Here is a 10,529-nt window from a genome sequence, read left to right as displayed (position 1 = left end):
ACAATGGAGTATGCGCCAGGGATTAGTCTGTAGTTTGGTTACAGGCCCTGCTGCGGCTCTCGAGTGGCAGTCTCTGTTGCAGTTTCCGCAGATGTACTGTGTGCCTGCCTCTGTGGATTCCGCCTTCTGTTGCCTGTGCTCTTTCCTCTCCCCCCAGAGGTCCTCTCTCCTTTTCTCGCTCCTCTGGATGCCTGCCTTGATGGCGAGCCTCCATATGCTGCGTCCCACAGCTACAGCTTCCCAGCCTGTTGGGTCGATGTTGCCTGGCTTCAGATCTCGCTTGCAGACATCCTTGTAGCCAAGGCGAGGCCTTCCTTTAGGTCTGGAGCCAGTGGCAAGTTCCCCATAGAGCATGTCTTTTGGGATTCTGCCGTCTTGCATGCGGCTGACATGGCCAAGCCAGCGTAAACGCCTTTGACTAAGCAGAGCAAACTTGCTTTGTGTTTTCGGCGGCGCCTGAGCCAGAACGTTCTTGTTGGAGATACGGTCCTGCCAGGTGATGCCAAGACTATTCAATAGTGTTAAAACAAGTCTCTTCTGGTCTGTTGTCATTCCGTTTGTTTGTCGCATGATAAATGGCGGCAGTTTTTAATGAAGTACCAGCCTCCTTTTTTTATGTAATCTTTTCTGGACCTTCTCAGTTGCAAGTCTGGTTATATTGGAAACCTAAGCAGAACTTGGTCCCGGAACATCACAGGTTCTTGAAAGTTCTTGGTTCTGTAAAGTTCTGGTTCTAGTTCTGTTTCGACCCTGTAGTGGAGAAGGCGCTTTAAATGCGGGTACATGAGTGACACAGTACACATGGGCTGCTTCAGGAGGGTGGGAGTTGTCACATGTGGATGTAGAATTGTCCCCCGGCCCCCCCAGGCAGGTGGCTGACAGCGGCCCATTAAGGAAAAGGTAAATCTAATCAGGAATCTATCCATTCACAGTGCAGCGTGTCACCGCTGGAGGGGGAGGGGGGGAGGGCAATGTCATTAAGCTGCTCCCCTGACCCAAGCAACACAACAAACGGTTGGATATGACTCTAATGTGGTACTTATTTACCCATAAACAGCGTGATATTCCTGGACACCGGACACAGCGCGGTCGGGGTGCTGAGTTTTAGTGAGTGCTGCTGACGCCTGTCATGTCTCAGTCGGTGCCTCATGTGGCGGTGGAAAAAGTTTAGTTTCTTTTTTTTTTTAACATGACGTAAATGTCATTGTGTTATTTTATTGTGTTAACATACTCTACCATACAGACAGGCACGCAGGCACGCACACACACACACGCGCGCGCATGCGCGCGCGCACACACACACACACACACACACACACACACACACACACACACACACACACACACACACACACACACACACACACACACACACACACACACACACAAACACACACACACAAACACACACACACAAATATTATGACATTTTAAATTTAAATATCAAGTCATTTGAAAATTACAATTAACTATAATGACATGCCCAAAATAGTAATGCCATTTTGAAAGTGCACATGTGTCACTTCTCCACTACGACCAAACAGCTGTGTTCCTCTTACGATAGTTGCTACAGTTCCCTTTAAATATGTACTGTAAGTGTGTTACCGACAATAGAAGCGGTGCAAATTATACCAATCATTTTAGCGATTCAATCAAGACGGATTGGAAACTCCACTCTGTTTAGCCATACTGCCTGGTATCCCATTAAAACATACTGTGTGTGTGTGTGTGTGTGTGTGTGTGTGTGTGTGTGTGTGTGTGTGTGTGTGTGTGTGTGCGCGCCCTAGTAACTTTAGCTATTGAAAAATAGCAGATATACAAGCTCACAGCGCGGCACCGAGTGCCGCGCTGCGAGCTTGTAGATCTGCTATTTTTGAAAAGTCGTGAAAATGGGTGCAAATCTTTGAATATATATATTTTTTTAGGAAACTCAAATTTTGCTTCTGGGGGGTCCCTGGAACTAAATATTTTGAGATGGGGGTCTGTGGCCAAATACCTATCATCTTGGGGGTCCTTGACATGAAAAGGTTTGAGCACCACTGACATGGAAACATGTAAGGTTTCTTGCACACATTTTCACAATTTTTCAACGTGTGTGTGCGCACGTGCGTGCGCATGGGTCCAGAGCCATGTATGTTTGTTTGTACAGGGAACAGAGAGAACACAGATCAGGGTGGGTGTGTGAGTGACAGCGGCCCCCATCTCTGTCCAAAGTAGCAGTTAGAGCAGACAGCTAAAGTGTAGCAACCAGCTGATCAGTCAAAGTCTATGAAAGTAATAATTGCGACCGTATAAGTCGCATTTAGTACGAAAACCTGCAGATCATGTCCTGTCCATCTGTCCGTCACGTCTCATGTCACGCTCGTCGCTCCATATATGGCCAAGACATCTTCATATATGGAGCTGGCTAATACCTGTACAGTACATCTGACCTCACAGACTCCAGCTATGGAATATAGCTGACCTGTTTTGACATCACAATGATGACTCGACCAGCCAGATTAGTTTAACTCCTGCTGCCATATAAGAAGCTTTGATGTTTCAGCGCGACCTCACCTCGATTACTGGTGATAATACATATATGGCACTTTACATTTTTGAAAATCACAAAGTGCTACAGGATACTTTTGAGTAGTGTGTGGTTGCCCCACCACAAATCATGGGTTGCAGCCATCGAGGCTTGAGGAGAGTTGAAAGTGAAAAGCGGTTTTGGAGGTTCACTTTGGACGCCCAGCAACATGCAATTCAGGTTTACGGTAGATTGGACATTGCGTTCATGATATAATGGCATTCTTTGTTAAAACAGGCGCCTCTCGATGATCTTGCATGGAAGCCAGCAAAAGGTTATGGAGCTCAGTTTTTTTTTTTTTTTTTTTTTTAAAGATTTGTTTTGGGGCTTTTATTGGATAGTACAGTAGACTGACAGGAGACGGGGGGAGAAACGGGGAGAGACAAGCGGCAAAGGTCGTCCGGATCGGGAATCGAACCGGCGATGCCACCAGGCATCAATGCCTATATGGTATGTGCTTAGACCAGTAGGCCACCGTACGCCCGGAGCTCAGTTTTGAAGAGAATTCTTAATGGTACAAAAATCGTATTTGGCAGAAGAGTTTACAATTTTAGTTCACAAGAAATTCGATGCTGATCGTGTAATAATAGTTTGCAAAGCCATGGACAGGCAGATATATACGGACAGACAGACAGACAGACAGACAGACAGACAGACAGACAGACAGACAGACAGACAGACAGACAAAACTTAACCTCCGGCTGCACGCAGCCCTTCGGCACAGATTAGAATATGTGTGGAAATGATTTCCTAACGGGCTGACATTGGTGATGGTCCAAAGTGTGAAGGTGTCAGGGTGCTCCGCTGAAGTCGTGCACATTCGTGACACAGACAGACACTCAGCTGTACTTAAGGGGCCGTGATGGCACCGACGCCTTGAAGGCTGTCGACATGGACCACTGAGCAGCACTCGCCCACCAACCCCACAAACACTCTGACACATGTAGGCAGAGGAGGATGGATGAGCAACTCTGCGTGATTAACCATTCCACTTGGCAGCTGTATTTTGACACCCTGCAAACGCAATCACGGCCATCACCAGCCACCACCCCCTCCCCCCCGGAGGGACATATTACAGTATAAGACCTGTCCTGTATAATTTTATGAGACCACAACAAGAGTGACAGTGGTATTACCTAGTTCTATTACATACTACCACAACAGAGTTTGAGGACTTTGTGGCTCATTGAATCTGTAAAAAATACATGTTTTTGTTGCTAACAGTCAGACAGACAGACAGACAGACAGACAGACAGACAGACAGACAGACAGACAGACAGACAGATTTATGATATCAGAAATCTCCATGTATGGGCATAAAAGGTGTTTTTCTTTTTCTGGGAATGACCATATATGGACTTTTTATTTTATTATGTATCCATATACATACAATATATGCCCATACATGGAGATGGGCATAAAAAAAACGTACATTAATTAGTAATGCCAAGCCGGGCCTTGGTGAGTGGGCCTTGGTTTGATGCCTGTGGATCTCCATATATGGGCCATATATGGTATACCCTAACATTCTCATTTTCGACCTGGAATTTATGACATCAGAAATCTCCATGTATGGACATAAAAGGTTTTTTTCTTTTTCTGGGAATGACCATATATGGACTTTTTGCGACCGAAGGTCGCATATACCCTGAGAAAGCTTGTAGCTTGTCTGACTGTCAGTACAGGAAGTGATGTCACGTGACATCCTTTTTATGCCCATGTATGAGTAATTCTGTACCACATCACTGTGACTCACTGACATCACACTGACATCACTTCCTGTACAGCCAGACAGACAGACAGACAGTCAGACAGACAGACAGACAGACAAGCTACGAGGTTCTTCAGGGTAAAATGCGATCTTCGGTCGCAATAATGCGACGGTCTCTGCCAGGCCGGGTTTCTATACCCGTAGCCGCCCCATATTTGAACACTGGGCCCTGATTTGTCCCTCAATATTTTGTAAGGAGTGAAATCAAATCACAACCGCACACACACACACACGCGCGCACACACACGGATGGACGGACAGGGGCGAAGAGTCTCGGCCACGCCTTCGACCTGGCGGAGACAATGAAGAGCACTAATTAAAACATACAAATAAAAGTACTTAACATCCAACCTAGCCATCTGCACCCATGCTGGTGGGCCTCCAGCAAACCCTGACATCGATACACAAACAACAACAACTCATGAGCTGCACTACGGCTCCGATAACAGGGTAGGCGGGCACTGTGTCCTAATACTGTACAAACTGATACACTTTATTATTACGCTGTTTACCCTCCATGATAGGGATTTAATAGAACATTTATTTGTATGTCCTCTCTTCATAAACTGAACGAGGCTAATGACCGCCACAAAGATAACCAGCAACATTCAATAGAGGAAGAAAAGGAGCGTGGAGGATGGGGAATAATCGCCCAGCTGGGTGCATTTAGCCGCAATTAGCCCGTCCAAAGTCCCACAATTATGCAGGGAAAAGGATGACGCTCACAATGCCACTCCGCCACTGCTGAATCAATACATAATTGTCATAATTATCGTCCTCGTGTCATTTGTTGGATCCCTTTCGAGACTCTCTAGAAAGGGAGAGGGAATTGAATAAACACGGAGGGGGGAACGGCCGTGTGCTGCATCGCCTCTTCAGGCGCGACATTTCAAACAAAAGGTGAGCTCGATACTCGAGCGAAGTTGGCTGTCGTTGGGGGGCGGCTATGAGTCAGTGGAAACCGCAGGGGGCCATGTGTCATCCCTATACACACCCCATGACACAGTGATGGGCTACCATAGTAAACTCCTGAAAGGCTGTGAAGACCCATGCCGATCTTCAAGACCAATGCCTACGTTTTGATCGACAGGAGCTAACAAATCACTTCAGCTTGTAGATCTGTTCTTTATAAATCATAAATTGGCTTAAATTATAGGCTTAAACGTTAAAACGTGTTACCAAATCATCCTGGATTCACTTCTCCATAACCCTCTTGCAAGTCATGCGATAAGAGATTAAACATGCAAAGAGCTCTGTCCCTTAAACCTTTCATTAAGTACTATATTTTGACTTAATGTGTTAGAGCCAGTGGTGTGTGGAGGGCATATAATAATCATTCCAGTCAATGGATGAAATGATTAGTATAGGGGATACGCTTATTTTCAAAACATTCTACACATCATAGGCTACTACGTATATAGCGTAACACGGTAGAACTGGTTAGAACCAACCACGAGGCATTTGAGTCTGCGATGGTTTTCAAAAATAGCCAATCTACAAGCTCACAGCACATCGCCACACAGCACGTTGTGATCTTGTAGATTGGCTATTTTGATCACATGACCACCGTCGTACAACAAAGGGTTATAGGGCTTAAGTGGCTGAAGTGGGAATGACAAAGGGTTGCAGACATGCAGGAGAGAGGGAGGATATCGTCCCTCTCAGGCAGAAACCTTGTATCTACAAGTTTAAAATGTGTTCGTTTTTCGCAAAGTAACCAGACTGGTTCATTATACCAGACTGGTGCACAAAACTAGTGAAAATAGCAGATCTACAAGCACACAACGTGTGCTTGTAGATCGTCTATTTTCACTAGTTTTAAATCATTTTCAAAATGATGAATACAAAATGAACGGTTTTGGACATACAAGGTTTCCACCCAACAACAATGATATCGTCGTTGTCGGGCAGAAACGTTGTATCTCCAAGTTTCAAATGTGTAAATTTCTTCGCAAAGTAAAGCCCAGCTTCACCATACAAGGCCGTCACACAAAAGTAGTGAAAACAGCAGATCTACAAGCACACAACGCCTCGTGGTGCGAGGCGTTGTGTGCTTGTAGATCGCCTATTTTCACTAGTTTTAAATCATTTTTAAAATGATAAATAAAAAACGAACGGTTTTGGACATACAAGGTTTCCACCCGACAACAATGATATATCAGTTTATCTGGATCCACTTCAGCCTATAGCTGCACACTGGCCCTATACTTCAGACAGAGAAAACAGTGGTTGTACTCGGATAAACCCCAGACAACTAGATATTTCCATTTAGTCTCCCAGGGCTTTGGAACACAATTATAGCTTGTTTTCTTTTTTTTCCCAGGGACTCGCTTAAAAAGATTACATTTAAACAAGAAATGGATGTTGTACATTTGTCTCTGTCTCTAGGTTGGAGACACACCGGCCACTGAATCTTGTCTTTCGCTCTTCAAACATAACCCAGTTGACATTGTTAGCAATGGTAAACTCTATACTAGGGATGGGACGATACGCGATATTATCGTTTATCGTGATAAAAAACACTCACGATAATCGTATCGTGGAGATTTAAATTATCGTGATATCGTCCTCTGTCATGCACTGGGATCAATTCACCTTTTATTTGCTGAGCTGCATATTAGTTACCTTCTATATTGGTACAATGTACTTATAATACTGTATGTACTTGATACAGTCTTTTTTTCACTATCAAATCCGATCTACAAGCTCACAACGCGTGTTGTGAGCTTGTAGATCGGCTATTTTTTGGCAAATGTTCTGCCCCAGGATAATGGATTTTTGATTATCGCGATAATATCGTAAATCGTGATGGCATTTTCATATCGTCCCCAGATCCCTACTCTATACTTAAAAGACAACCACAGTGCTTTGGTTTTTATAAGGCATATACCACGAGGAATCGATTAAAATACTTTAAATTAAATAACTTATCAACAATATCACAATTCACCACCAAAGAGTAATTTTACGGTCAGAGCAAACAGGTCACACCTCCATTGTAGACTATCTTTGAACAAAATGTCAGATTGTGTCCATCCTGTTATTTTTAAATAGGCTCTGCTTTCAAGACAGCTCAAGGCACACACACAACACAAACACTGGTTTGATCTCTGGAGATATACCAGTTGAAGTTGTTTCCAGGCGTAAAATGGGCTTAAATGGGGTGGAAAATCTCTATGATTTATGCCTTAATGCCAGTTTGCTTTACTCATCCACGGTTCTTACTCCATCTGTCCTCCTCAATAAAGGAAAGACGTGCCACGGTCAGCGCCCAGGGCTACACCGCAGCTCTTTGGCATTTTCACTCAGTAATAGTGTTCAGATCGGAGGAGAGAGTCAAGCCTTTATGCTTCGTATGCAGTCGTTCGACATGGTATGAAAAGAGACTTCAAACCGATCGGCTGCATCATGCCACACGTAACTTTGACTTTATTCTCTCTACTGCATGGCATGCCATTGCTTACATTTCTCATAGTAATATGTGAGCATTTTTCTGTCTGTGGCACTTGTAGTTATTATGTTTATTAAACAAGTTTATTAAACAAGTTTCAAATGTGTCAATTTTTTCGCAAAGTAAAGCCTGCTTCACCATACAAGGCCGTCGCACAAAAGTAGTGAAAACAGCAGATCTACAAGCACACAACGCCTGGTGGTGCGAGGCGTTGTGTGCTTGTAGATCGGCTGTTTTCACTAGTTTGATTCATTTTTACAACGACGATATGTTGACGTGTGTTATGTGTCTGACTCTGCATATATCGGACAGTGCGAGAGAGCGTGCATCGAATAGGTACAGGTATCAGATAGAGAGAGAGAAAGAGATTACATTTATGTGGTGTCTGGTCTTTCTTGGGTAGGGCTCGGAGTCGGGCAGATAAATTGCAGACGTGTGTCCGGTCGGGGGCCAGGCCGGGCTTGTACCACGGGCCACGGCTGAGCTAGGGCTGTAGTTTTGGGCCCTGTAGACCAGTGTTTCAAATGGGGGTACGCGGAGGTACTGCTAGGGGGTACTCGAATAAAATGCCCCCAAAAAGAAAAATAGAAGTATAAATCATGATAATATTATTCATAGTTAAATAATTAACTACAATTGAATTAGAGGGAGAACATGTACTGTTATGTTTAATGATGACACTTGGAGAAACGCCTGATAGTTGCTAACTCAAATTCCATGTTAGCCTACCAGGCAACTGGGATGTGTTTGAATGTGTAGTGTGTTGAAAATAAATCTGTTTAGGGGGCACGTTTGAAACTATCACACCCTTTCTTTTTGTGACGTTATATTCTTGAAAAGGGGGGTGTTTTATAAGGAAAATGTTGTTGTCGGGTAAAGGGGGTACTTGGATTCAAAAATCAGGGAAACGGGGTAGGCTACTCAAGCCAAAAAAGATTGAGAAACACTGCTATAGACTATCATAGATGTATTGAAAATATCAAAATCGATTCAATACATCTATGACTGTCTTGATCCAAGGCTATCTAACCTGGTGTTGGGTAGGAGTCCTATCCATTGACAAGTCGTAAGCTATACTACCTGAAGCTCATACTGTAAGTGCAATATCTCCTCTGACCAAAAACCTTGTTGGCAGACTAGTACAAAATGTGTGCCTTTATGTAGAAGACCCGGGTTCAAATTATGGGCAGGACATGAAAGTAATAACTTTAATTTAGCTCTGAGAAAATGCAAATTGACGTTTCTATACACTCTCACACAGAGTTAACCTCTACAAATCCCTATACTAAAATATACAAAAATAGCCGATACACACTCTCTCACAATGACTTGTGACCATTTTCATTTTTTTCTGAATATTTGGGGGAAATTATTTGAACATTTTGGTCCCATATATTATAATGACCTGCCCCCCAAAAATAGTGACACCATGTTGAAAGTTAACACTCAGGATTTTATAGCAGGGCTCTGGGCTGTGGTAGCATGTGGTCGCAGCTGCGTGGATAATCCCTTTAATACGTCCCCATCTCCCCGCCTGCGGGCGCCGTACATCACTCCACAATCATGTTAGCCATCAAACCCCCGTAGACACAGAGGGGCACAAATCCACTTGACGCTGTTGTTGCTGAGCTTGGAAACAGACAGACAGACAAAAGCAGCAAAACAACCTGTAGCTCTCTGTCTCTCTGTCTCTCTCTCTCTCTCTCTCCTAGAGTCAGAATCTAATTTGTGCGCAGCTTTGGAGATTGCATTGCGCTGATAAAGGGACTTAATTTTCCACAGTTGACTTTTCCCTGGTCTAACCTTTACTGTGAAGCCCCGAGGTAGAGGCTCTCAATGTACTACTGTCTAACATACAGTAGCTACTGCCTAGTGCTGTTTGTTCTGGAACATGATAGTGCTTCCATGGCACTTGGTTATAATACCAAGTTCTAGAACAGGGGTCTTCAACGTTTTCAGGCCAAGGACCCCTTAGTTGAGTGAGAGATGAAGCAGGGACCCCCACAACCTTGTCATAGATTCCATATAGTTTCATTGTTTGACAGCACAATCATCAGTGTGTTTTGGATTCATGTCAATTTGTGTTTTCAGATATTTAACCACTTGAACCGTCGTCCATCGATACTTAATAAACTTGACCTTTCACTCTGTACTTAGTCTGCTCTTTTTTACCCTTTACACCAAACCTCTTTGCCGAAAATAGCTGATCTAGATCTGCTATTTTTGGCTAAAGTTCTCAGAATATGGATGTAGGGTTCAAGTGATTAAAATAAAAAAGGAGAAAAAAAATCACACACAAATTTGGAGGACCCCCTGTAGTAACTCTGGGGACCCCCTAAAGACCCCTGTTCTAGAATATTTCATATAGATATAATTTGATTCAAGAGAAGATGAAAAATGGATTAATGTAACTTGTATTAAAGACAAAAAAAGCCCTACTTTCCTATTTTTCTTTTGGGAATATACTCACATGACAATAAATTAATGCAATTCATTATAATACGAATGTATGCTGTTTTACTGCAAAAAGTTAAATACGATTCATATTCTAGCCTATGTTATAGACATTTGAAGAATGTTATAGGCTTACATGATAGAATTATATATTAGAATAGGCATATATATCTAATATATTAGATATAGTATCTGATATTAGACAGTTAATAACAATTGTAATTTAAAATGCAAGGGATTCATTAAGTTGCAAACTTAAACACAATCTGAATTAAATAGCAAAT

This window comes from Nannobrachium achirus (genome assembly GCF_963921795.1).
Source record: "Nannobrachium achirus genome assembly, chromosome: 11".
In the NCBI taxonomy this organism is placed as follows: Eukaryota; Metazoa; Chordata; class Actinopteri; order Myctophiformes; family Myctophidae; genus Nannobrachium; species Nannobrachium achirus.
Note: the sequence above shows the minus strand (reverse complement) of the source record.